The sequence below is a fragment of the Gracilinanus agilis genome, chromosome 2 (assembly GCF_016433145.1).
Source record: "Gracilinanus agilis isolate LMUSP501 chromosome 2, AgileGrace, whole genome shotgun sequence".
NCBI lineage: Eukaryota > Metazoa > Chordata > Mammalia > Didelphimorphia > Didelphidae > Gracilinanus > Gracilinanus agilis.
This window is the reverse complement of record NC_058131.1, coordinates 442,975,893-442,988,720: the sequence shown is the minus strand read 5'-3', so window position 1 is coordinate 442,988,720 and position 12,828 is coordinate 442,975,893. Positions and strand designations below refer to the sequence as shown.

The following is a 12,828-nucleotide window of genomic DNA, read 5'->3' as shown; positions in this document are numbered from 1 at the left end:
AAACTGTAACCTACTTGAGAGTCAAAAACTCTTTCATATTTGTATTCTGATAATGTTTTTTTTTATGGAACCCCCAATTTTGCCTTTGTCCCTTGGGAACTTGCTTTGGGGGAACGTCCCAAACTCACTTATCTTAGACTGAACAATAAACTTTAAAGTACTCTGATCTCAGCCTGTATAGAATTAGTAGTTATAATCAAATCTTAAGCATCTTTGTCTCAAAAGTTTCTCCCATTATATCTAGTCCTCTCCAAGGTAATTTAGTCCCTGGCTAGAATCTGCCTTCCCTTATCTTCATTATAAGCCAATCAATTATCCTTCCCTCCTTTATTCCCCAAAAGGTATATAAGACCCCAAATTCTTCAGCTTATTGGAAAATCTCCTTTCTAGGTGCATTTTCCCAAAGACAGTGTTCCCAGAGTCCCAGAGACTTGTCTCTGTGTGGTATCTTGCACATGACTCTGTGTAGTGGCCAACAGAGCACTGTCTCCCTCATCTGATTAAAGACTTGTTCTTTCTAACTACTTTGGTGGTTCTGTGTTTTTCAAGGTTGACAATCATCAGCACTTTGCACCATAGGAGAACATATTAAGTGCTTAATAAATGTTTGCCTGGCATTTGTATATTCTTCTTGTACATCTCCTTTAAATGAAAATACCGTTCCTTTCAATTTTATCTTGTATCTTCAATGATTTTTTTCCCTTTTGACTCCACTTAGAGCCTAAAATATGGAACAAAATTACCCTCAAGACCTATAAAAAATTTTACCACCTCTTTGACCCTAGGAAGATGGTATTGTCAAAGGTACCACTAGCCCCTCAGGCACCCAAATCTGAAAACCTTCCTTTCATCATGTAACCAATCTATTGTAAAATACTATTTCTACCTTCATGTTGTATGATATATATGTTCCTTTTTCTCCACTCACATGACCATAACCCATTTCAAATCTTCATAACTGTACTCTATAGCCTTTATTTTTTTTAAACCCTTAACTTCTGTGTATTGGATCCTAGGTGGAAGAGTGGTAAGGGTGGACAATGGGGGTCAAGTGACTTGCCCAGGGTCACATATTTGGGAAGTGTCTGAGGCCGGATTTGAACCTAGGACCTCCCATCTCTAGGCCTGACTCTCAATTCACTGAGCTACCCAGCTGCCCCCCTCTATATCCTTTTTAACTGATCTCACTTCCTCAAATCTCTAATCACTCAAATCTATCCTCTACTCAATTGTTAAGTTGATCCTACTAAAGTTTAAGTTTTTAGTTTTGAAGCATGCTACCCACCTCTTAAACCTGAAGCAATAGATTCAAGATGCAGAACACATTTTTTGGATATAGTTAACTTGGGAATTTATTTTATTATGTATACTTGTCATAAAACTTTTCTCCTTTTTTCAATGGTGAGGGGAGTTAAGAGGAAGAAAAAAGAAATGTTTGCTAAGTGAGGAAAGTGCTTAAAAAAAAAGTAGGGCATATATCAAACTATGGCCCAACCTTCCCTGCCCCAACAAATCAAAGAGCTCCAGAGGCTCCATATCTCTTGTAGAATCAAATACAAACTTCTCTATTTGACATTTAAATACATTCACAACCTGACTCCATCATTCTTTTCCGGGCTTCTTATACTTGAATCCCCTCCCTGAATTCTATGATCCATCCTCATTGTCCAACTTATAGTTCCTCCAAAAAGAGACTATTTCCCTTGTCTGTACCTTGGCACTGGTACACCTGAAATGCTTGTTTCAATTCTCTCTGTAGTCTGGTTGCTGCTGCCTTTGTTCTTTTGAATATGGTGACCTGACCTCTGCAAGAATACTTGCTTTCTGGTTTATCTATAGGGCAACATAAGTTTTAGTCTCCTCCTTCTTTGTGGCCTCAAAAGTTAAACTCTAAGAGAAACTGGTTCTATACCCTCTTGTGGACTTGACAAATGCAAACGGGATATCATAGATTATACAGGTTTCAGGCCTCCTGCAAAGTCTCCTGCCTGCTTTAGTTGCTGTGATAGCCCTGACTCTTTTGCTTTAACACTGATAGAAATATCAATCAAATATCTGTCCTTTTGGGGGTCCGCTTTCTCTTTCCCCTCTCATCATATTGCTCCCCTTATCCCCCCTTACTTCTTACTTCCAGTAATACCACTACTGGGTTTGTACCCCAAAGAGATAATAAGGAAAAATATTTGTACAAAAGTGTTTATTGCAGTGCTTTTTATAGTAGCAAAAAATTGGAAAATGAGGAGGTATCCATCAATCGGGGAATGGCTGAACAAATTGTGGTATCTGATGGTGATGGAATACTACTCTGCTGTAAGGAATGATGAATTGGAGGATTTCTATGTTAACTGGAAAGACCTCCAGGAATTTCTGCAGAGCAAAATAAGCAGAACCAAGAGAAAGTTGAATACAGAAACTTGAAACACTGTGGAGCAATCAAATGTAATGGACTTTTTCACTAGTAGCTATGCAAAGACTGAGGACAATCCAGAGGGACTTATGAGAAAGAATGCTATCCACATCCAGAGAAAGAACTATGGAAATAGAAACACAGAAGCAATGCATATGATTGATTACATGGTTCATAGACATATGACTGAGGCTTTGGCTTTATTACAAATATGGATTATATGGAAATGGGTTTTGAACAATGACACATGTATAACCCAGTGGAATTGTTTGTCCACTTCGGCAAGATGGAGGGAAAGTTCTTTTGAACATGAATCTTGTAACCATGGAAAAATATCCTAAATAATTTTTTTAAAAAGACTGCCAGGAAAACTTGGAAAATGAGGGAATGCCCTTCGATTGGGGAATGACTAAACAAATTATGGTATCTGTTGATGTTGGAATATATTGTGTTAAAAATAATAATGAACTGGAAAGACCTCCAGGAATGGATGCAGAATGAAAGGAGCAGAACCAGGAGAACTTTGAACACAGAGATGGATACACTGTGGCATGATCAAAGTAATAGACTTCTCTACTAGCAACAATGCAATGACCCAGGACAATTCTGAGGGACTTATGAGAAAGAATGCTATCCACATCCAGAGAAAGAACTGAGATAATAGAAACACAGAAGAAAAATAACCGCTTGATCACATGGTTCAATGGGGATATTAGTGCAAATATTAATAATGTGGAAATAGGTCTTGATCAATGACCCATGTGAAACCAGTGGAATTACTTGTTGGTTATGGAGTGGGGGGGGGGGGAGGGAAAGAACATGATTCCGGTAACCATGGAAAAATACCCTAAAATAAATAAATAAATAAATGAACTTAAAAAAAAGAAAGAAAGAAAGAAAGAAAAAGACTGCCAGGGATAGAGATTCTGGAGATGGGATGTGCTGGGTTCAATCTGCTCTCAGAAACATCCTAGCTATGTGACCCTGGGCAAGTCACTTAACCCCAATTGCATAGCCCTTACCACATTTCTGCCTTGAAATATTTTTTGTATTGATTATAAGAAAAGAGGTAAAGGTTTTTTTTTTTTTAAAGACTACTAGGACATCAGTTTAAAATATCTTAGAAGGCTAAAGATAAGCAAGTACTTCTTTCTTATATCTCTCTATGCAAAGGACAATAGTAGATGGCTCTGATGGGAAAGGGCTAAGATCTTGCTGGCTTTAGGTCCAATTTCCAAAGTTATTTTTCCCCCTCTTCTTCCTCTGCCTTATCTCCATTCAGAGCAGTCAAGGGTTTTCTGGAAGTTTTCTTGTTGTAGTTCTTGACTAGATGGGGGGAATTTATTTGTATTTCTATTTTTATTTTATTATTCTTCCATCTGTTGAATTTGTAGAACTTTTCTGGTATTTCTGGAATATTTGGGGTTTTACGAGACCTTACATGGAGTAATATTGTCCAGAAGTTGTCATTTTTCTTACAAAAAGCAAACTCACAATTTTTATTTCTAGGACATTTACTCAAAGCTAAACACAGACTTTAAGTGAGAAAATGTTTTCCTAGGGTGTTATATTGTAGACTTGTAATTCTCTCATCTGTGAATATTTTTTAAAAACTTCTCTTAGATAAGCCATAAGCTATTTGCTTTGCTACATTTTATTACTATTTTTGAAAGCCTACATAAGATTATACCATATGAACTGAATTCAATTACCTCAGTGTTTAGTAGATAGAATTCAATCCACATTATTTATTAATTTAAAATAATGTCTTGTTTTGAAACAAACTAATATTTAAAAGTTTAAATTGAATGTAAAACATTTTAATTTTTCTCAAGTACTCTAAGTACCTAGACTATATTTTGTCAATAAAATGTATTTTCATCATTCCTAAAATCCATCAATATTGGTGGCATATCAACTTTATTTAAATGACATTCAAAGAAACTTATAGAAATTATTTAACTCATAGTAAAGACAAAAATATTTTAAAATTAAGACTGGATGCTCAAAAATAGGTCCCTTCTTCTGTGTGAATTATTTTGAGAAAGTAAATTGACTAATTCTGAAAGTTTGATAGAAGAATTGTGCCTATATTCTCTATTTTCATTGCTTTCCATTAAAATATTCTCTAATATTTTTCTGATGATAGCAGTAAATTTACAGATATTCTAGGGACATCCATTTTGGGACATCTGAAGGCTAGTCTTTTTTTTACTATCTAAATCAGAAAACTTTCCTTCTACTGTATATATCAGATATAAAGCAAAAAACTTTTCCGAGATAGAACCTAAAACCTAGCCCCCCCAAAAAACTTAAATAAGATGACACATTTAAATTCTCACTCTGTCAAAACAAGTTTTTCTGCTCATATACTCTTAAAAAAAAACTTCTAATAAATTCGGTTTTTCAGGCAGTACTAACATCTTATCCTTGCCACATCCAGTATAAGTTTTTCAGTCAAGATTTAACAGAATTCTGTCAATTGTCAAAATTCTCCAAGATGCAAAAGTCTTCGATGATTCTCTAAGGTAGATAAGAAATCAAATTGTTTAAAATGGGTGGGGAAAATGTTTCCTCACAGAATGACAAATGGAAACAGATCAAAATAGTCATAAATTTATGCCAGTGGATTTGAGAGTAATGTGGGATCTTAAATACTGACAGCACTTCAGTCTGTGTATAATAGTGGGTTTTCTTTCCAGAATAGTCAGACTAAAATGTTAGCAAGTTGCATTTTTTTTTAAATTCAATAACTGGGTTGTATCTCAAGCAATTCTTAGAAATCTAGAATAGTAATAATAAACATTTATATAGCACTTACTATGTGGCAGGTATTGTGCTAAGTGCTTCATAATTATTATCCCATTTGATCCTCACAATACCCTGGGAGATAAGTGCTATATATTACTATATCCACTATATAAATAATAAAACAGAGGCAAAAAGAAGGTAAGTGGTTTGAACAGGATCACATATACCTGAGGCTAGATTTGAAATCTGGATTTCCTGACTACTATTTGGACCTGCTCTATCTATTGGGTCACCTAGCTACTATAAAAATGACTCCATGTGAGGGCAAAATAATTACATAATAGTTGCATTATGAAGAAATAAGTAGCAAACCAGTACAGTTTTATAAATTTTGTTGTATTTATTATATGCTTAGAAAGAAAAGCAAGCTTTAGAGAATTAGAGAATAGTCAGTTCCAGGTTCCGCCTTTCATTCTAAAATCTACATATATAAATCAAATTTTATTTGGTGTTGTTAAGTTCAGAATTTTTAATAGTAAAAAAAAAAGAGAAATAAACAGAAATTTTATTTCCACAATAATGGAGATTGAACAGCGCTTGAGTCTCTAGACCAACAATTTAACAGCTAGAACAATTCTTTTTAGCAGTCAACATTTTCATGATTACAATCTTATGATCAAAGGACGACTCCAAAGGCTTAGAAAATAAACTAAGCATATCCCCACATTTCAGTTTTTCCAAACTGGTACTGAAGTATTTTATTCAGTAAGGGTGATGATATATTTTCTATCTCTTTTTCTCCTTCCCCTCCTAGTTACAAACTCCAGGTCTGATTCTATGAACCTCTTGAGAATCTCTTATAAAACAACTTAGAACAGCAAATGAATTCTACATATAAGAGCAGTGGGTCTGTTTTTAATAGCTAGATAGAAAAGGGTAGGAATGACAAAACAAGCCAAGACTGTCAAATTAGATCCTAGATCAAAATAAAAGTTGTTTATTTCCAACTTAGTAGAGAGTTGTGAACTAGCGGTGATGAAAAGGTGTTTTTTCACCAAGTCTACAACCACTATTTTAAATCACTAATCCACTGCAGTCAACAGCACATATAGCCACAAAAGAGACTTTATCTTCCCTCTCCCCACAATTTGGTTCAGACAAAGAAACTCCTCCAAGTATGCAATCTCCCGATCTGGACTCCCGCCCCACTCCTCTTTCCTTCCGTAAATCTCAGGGGAGCTCTTGCAAAGCAGCCAGTCTCAGGAGTCCCAGGAAGGCTTTGTTAAATCTCTAAAAAGTGAGACAAAACTTTGCAGCTAACACTGCAGTTCAGAGAGCAAATCCTTTTAAAGAACCCAAATGAGGAACAACCTTAGCGTCATTTCCATATGTAAGAGGTTGTTCATACTAAAGCAACTCAACCCCAACTCCCCACAAGATGCAATCTGCTGCAGCCCATTCCCCAAGCATCATCCTCCCTTTGGTTGGCTTCCCACTCCCTGTTTTCTCCACAGGTCGTAGCCGAGCTTAGTCATCCCCATTTAAAATCCCCTTTCTACCTTATCTCCTGCCTAACTACTAGAAGACGCCAACCCTCCATTTCCCACGAATTGTGATCCTTTCCTGCAGTTAGCTCAGTAGCAGTCTCGAAGCTTCAGAAGTCCCAGATTCGTCCCCAAACCCACCTCCATCCACCCTGATGAACCTCTTTAAAGTACCAAAACTTGATGCCTTATATTCCTCAACTACCCCCAAGAGCTGAGCCAGTCCTCAAGGCTATGGGCCACGGAAGTACCCAAGGGTGAGAAGGGGAAAGAAAGAACGACTTTCTACAAATCCCAAATAAAACTATGGCCAACAAGACGAGTTCTCTAGTCAGGGCATTACACCAAAATAATAACAGTTTTGAATACGGGAAGGCGTCTCCATCCTATGCTTCTTTCAAAGCCTACTTACACACTTTCCGGGTTTGCAGGCAGCTTCTGTTTCACAGAGGCCCAGCTGAGGTTAACATCACAGACTAAAGTGGCTCAAACTCTCCGAACGGAATCGGAATTTCTTACGTTTAGATTCTGCAATAAGCAAGCAATCAGGGACTGTGCAAAGGAACTGGTTCTTTTCTCTCCAAAGGCACAAGCTGCACAGTGAAGGCCTTAACTTCTCTTTGGCTGCAACTACCAAACCAAAGGAAACTACGTTAAGATTTGAAACCTTGGGGAAGGAAGAAAACGGATCAAAAGAAGGTGGAGCCACGCCTGACGCATTGACTAAGAGACACTGGAACTCCTCCTTCCTACATACTGTAGTAAAGAGAGAGAGGAGAGTTCATGTTTTCTTGTTGGATTACCCGGTCGGGCGGCAATTCTTTTTCTTAGTGTTCCGGAAAGAATTTGATTTTTATGTGTCCCTAATAGGACTGGTGGAAATCCAAGAAGTGTCCTGCTTTTTCTTCTGCTTTGTTCCAGGGCGTATTTGAGAGAAATTGCATTTGAAAATTCTGGACATGTACTTAGTATTCAGAATTCAGAATACTTTTTTTCCCTTCCCTTTCTTTCATTTTGGCTGAGATAGTATTTATGAAGCGCTCAGCATAATGCCTGGCACATAGTAGGCTTTTTATTAACTGTGTGTACCTTTCCCTTTATTAAAAAGAATGGTTGGCATTACTTATTAAACAAACACTTTCACAAATGCAATGCTAACATTAGTTCTTTGTCATTTTTAGCTGTTTCAAATACTTCTGGAAGCACCTATGCTAGTGTCCACTAACCCTCAAAGGTTGTAAAACTGTCTCCATGAAAATGGCTACTTTCTGAATATTAATTTCTAAAACTTTAAATCTCCAACCCCTCATTGTTGGATTAAAGATTAATAGTAGAAATGATGAGATCAAGGAAAAACTTTGAACCCATTCTTCCCAATAACACTGGTAATAAGTAATAAAATAATAACACAAGAAGGAATAGGAGGCCAAGACAACTCACAATCCCAGAACTGCATGCTCTCCAAATCCAATATCATTTTGTGGAATCTTCATTGCATCTCAACTTTCACTTGTCAGTGTCTCTCAACTCCTTGTTTCCATATATCCAGAGTGTTCTCAGATCAGTCTTTTGTTATCTCTCATATATTCATATGTAATCAAGTCTATGCTGATATCCTGGTGCCGTCACCATCACCTCCCTTTTGGACTACTGCAATAGGCTCTTGTTTGATCTCCCTCTCTCAAGTTTCTCCTTATTCCATTGTCCACTCAACTCTTAAAACTGTCTTAATAATGTGCAGTGCTTCATTCAAAAACCTTAAGTAATATCTTAGTGTCTGTAGCATCAAGCACACAATCCTCTTTTTGGTTTTTAAAGCCCTTCATAAACTGACCACTCCCTACTTTTCCAGTCTTCTTTCGCTTTAAACCACTCCATGTACTCTATGATCCAGTAAGCGGTTTTGGCCTTGCTTTTTGTTGCCCAAGATATTCCATCTCCTGACTGTGCATTTTCACTGACTATTCTCCATATCTAGAATGATCTCAATTCCCTTCCTTCTCTTAGTTGTTTTAGTACTTGGAACAGTAGCTTGATGTCTGCTACCATTTCCTGAGAATCAGTGTCTTTCTTGGTTGTGATTGTATTATAATAGTTCCACAGGTGAGAGCATACGCTCTTTGAGACTGTTAGGAATTGCCAAATGGATAGGGTTATGGCTATGGCAGTTGGGATAAAACAAATGCACTCAGCCAGGGTTAAGGCACACCATTTATAATAGTCATAGAGGTCTAAAGCTTGTTGCACAAAATTGGGGACTGTCTTGAACCAAAAATCCATTACACCTTGCATGAAAGACCATGACATAATGGATATGCTAGATAAGATGAATGTTATTCTTGCCAGTTTCATTTTGGGTATGTCAGAAGATTTAAGGTAGCCTTAAATTAACCTTGCTCGCCAATTAATGTAATGGATAAAAGGGGGGTACACTAAAGTTAGGAGGTGATCTCCTTCCCTTGCTGAGTGATGGAGGGGTAAAAGGTGATTGAGGTAATAGGATAGGAATGGAAGGGAAGGTTAAGTTTAGGGAGGAATAGACAAGGTGGTATTAGGATGGTAAGGGTACAGATGAGGTATTCAGGAGAGGCAGCTGACACAGACTAGACACCCAGGCTAGAAACAGAGGATTTGGGGGTAATAGGCTAAACCCTTCCAGGCAAGAAAGGTACTTTTACAGACACAAGGAATAGGGCCAGTCAGAAGTGTTTTGATTCTGACTTGAGGGCTTTCTTGTCAGTTTCTCAAGTCATCAAAGGAGAAACCACAAGGCTCCTCCCTGTCAATGAAATTGAAGGGATTCAGGAGGAAGTGTCCAGTAACTACTTCCTCCCAAGATGGATGCCTCCAATTTCCTTAAGGAAATAAAAGAAAATTATTCCTTCCTCTTCACCCTTGCCTAATTTCTTCAACACAAAGATTCTCCAGAGCGTTTGATTAGGTAACCAAGGGTTTTATTAATGTTTCAGGTTGGTCTGGAAGGAGAGAGGGTTTTGGGGTTTCTGATAGCCACTAGGGAGAAACTCAAGATGGGGAAGGGTCTCAGGAATGGGTTAGACTGAGAGGGAACCTGCTCTCTCAGCCGGGGAAGATTTGGCTGCTTCAAGGTAGAGGGTATACTAAAGGGATAATTTGAATTCACGGATGTCCTACTTGCCTTTTGGGGAAAACTAAATCCACAAAGTCTTTTCACTAAAAATCCAAAAGCCACCCTGCCTCCCAGAGCCCCAGGAAAACAGGCAGGGAAACAGGGAAATAATATGGAGAAGGTCAGGGAGAGGTCCAGAGAAATTAGCTAGGTTCAAATTGTCCAGAGACAAAGCACAGGCCGAAGCAAAACTGAAAACCAAGCAGAGCCCTGGTTAGTCCTTGTGCTCTGCTCAAGCCTCAGGGACCAACTGAACTTTCTCTCAGAATTCTAAGGCTTAACTGCCAGAAGTTTTCAGTTGGCCCCCTACAAGAGCAAAAACCTCTCTCTTGCATCTTTTGCATTACACTCTGCCTCCTGGTTTATCCGGCTTCCTTCAAGTCTCAACCAAAATCTTATAAATAGCTTGTTTTTTTTTAAATAGCTTTTCCTGATCCTTTTTCATATGAGTCATTTCTCTCTGAAATTAACCCCAATTTATCTTGTTGTTGGAGGCAAGATTCTTTTTTTCATTTAATTTTCTCCAATGCATGTAAAAATAGTTTCCAACATTTTATAAACAATTTTAAGTCTTAAGTTCTCTCCCTTTACTCCTCGAGATGGTAAGCAGTCATATATAGATTTTACATGTGGCATCATGTAAAAGACATTCCATATGAATCCTTTTGTGGAAGGAAACTTGAACAAAAAAAAATAAGGAAGTTAAAAAAGTTTGCTTTCATCTGAATTCAACTCCATCAGTTCCTCTTCTGGAAGCAAACAGCATTTTTTATGATAAGTCTTTTGAGATTGTTTTGGATCAGTGTATTGCTGAGAATAACTAAATCATTCACAATTGGTCATTGCACAGTTTTCCTTTCACTGTATATACAATGTTCTCCTGGTTCTGCTTCAGTTCATGTAAGTCTTTCCAGTTTTCCCTGAGTTCCTCCTGCTCATCATTTCCTACAACACAATAGTATTTCATTATAATCATATGTTATAACTTTTTGATGGGTATTCCCTCACTTCCCAATTTTTGCCCTCACAAAGAGAGCTGCTTTGAATATTTTTTGTACTTTTAGGACCTTCCCCTTTATATTTTTTATCTCTTTGAGATGCAAATCTAGTAACTGTATTGCTGGGTCTAAAGATATGAACTGTTTTATGGCCCTTTGGATATAGATTCAAATTGACCTCCAGAATGGTTAAATTAGTTCACAACTGCCCAGCAGTGTCTCAATTTTCCCACATTCCCTACAAGTTTTGGCATTTTCTGTCACAATATCCAATCGGATAGGAATGGAGTTGTTTTAATGTACATTTCTCTAATTAATAGTGATTTAGAGCATTTGACTATAGAGAGCTTTAATTATGTTGATATCCTTTGATCATTCCTCAATTGGAGAGTGACTATTTTTACACATTCAATTAATTTGTCTACACATTTTAAAAATGAAGACTTTACTAGAGAGATTTATAATTTTTTGTGCCATTATTATTGTATATTATTTCCATCCTATTTTTCTCAGTTTAGTTTCTAACCATGCCCTCATGCAATTTGTCCTTTTTCTATCAGCTCCACCCCCTTTCTCTTATCCTCTTCCTCTCCTACTTTCCTGTAGAGCAAGATAGATTTCTATACCCAATTGATTGTGTCCTTCATTGAGCCAATTCTAATGAGAGATTAAATCTGTGGCGATTAAAATTAATATGCCAAATACTAAATATTATATTTATATTTATTAATAATAAACTAAAAAAAGAGACTAACTAAAAGGTTACTAACCAGCCCTTTTCCAGGAGCAAAAAAAAAAAAAAAAAAAAAAAAGAGGGAGGAGTTATAGCCGTCTATAAAACAATAAGGTGAGCACTTAAAGGTGGAGGTGCAAGAGAGATTAAAGGGAATTTTGGGAAAAATAAGGGACTTAAGGGGGAATGAAGGCCAAGATTCAAAATCTCCATTTATATGTGCCCTAATAATGATAAAGTTCTTAGGAGTTATAAGAATCACCTTCCCATGTAGGTGTGTAAATAATTTATCCTTACTGAATCCCTTTTGTTTTCTCTTTCTTGTTTACCTTTTTATGCTTTTCTTGAGTCTTGTATTTGCAAGTCAAATTTTCTATCACCTCTTGTCTTTTTTATCAGGAATATTTGGAAGTGCTCTATTTCACTGAATACCCATTTTTTTCCTCCCTAAAGAATTATGCTCATTTTTGCTGGGTAAATGATTCTTGGTTGAAGTCCTAGTTCCTTTGCTTATGGAACATCACATTCCAGGGTGTTCAACCCTTTTAAAATAGAAGCTGCTAGATCTTGTATTATCCTGACTGTGGCTCTACAATTTTTGAATTCCTTCTTTTTGGCTGTTTACAATATTTTTTCCTTGGAATTTGGCTATAATATTCCTAGGAGTTATCCTTTTGCCCTCTTGTTCTAAAATATCAGGACAGTTGTATTTGAAAAACTCTTGAAAGATGATGTTATTTAAGTTATCTAGGGTTCTAGTAATCTCCTTACCTTTGTTCTTATTCATTTTTTGGTTAGATTTATCTAGTTCTTAGAGAGAAAATTTAAAATCCACTGCTATTATTACTTTATCTATTTCCATCTGTAGGACATTTAGCTTTTCCTTTAAAAATCTGGGTGCTACAATATTTGGTGCATACAGTTAGGATACTGATAATGCTCATTATTCATAGTACCCACCTCAAAAATGATATAATTATCCTGTTCTTCACTTTCAATTATATCCATTTTAGTCTAGCTCTCTAAGAGATCTTGACTGCTACCCCTGTGTTCTCTGGATGAGCTCAGGCATATTATATCCTGCTCCAGCCTGGGAACTTGACTCTATCTTTGTCTCTCATTTTCAGTGTATTTCTTGTATATAACACATTGTTAGGTCCTGATTTTTGATCCTTTCTGCTATCCATTTTCTTCACATGTGTGAATTCATCCCATTACACTCATAAAAGACTGTGCTGATTTCAGTG

The 12,828-nt window shown here is 36.8% G+C and overlaps 1 protein-coding gene across 1 annotated transcript in view; it reads right to left on the bottom strand.

Annotated features, from left to right (window-relative positions):
• NIN (ninein) overlaps positions 1-7,324 on the bottom strand; it is a 136,546-nt gene extending 129,222 nt beyond the window's left edge. Inside the window, exon 1 of the mRNA XM_044659944.1 lies at positions 7,115-7,324. The gene's annotated coding sequence lies outside the window, so the exon portion shown is untranslated. The remainder of the gene's footprint in view (positions 1-7,114) is intronic.
• Between the last annotated feature and the right edge of the window lie 5,504 nt (positions 7,325-12,828).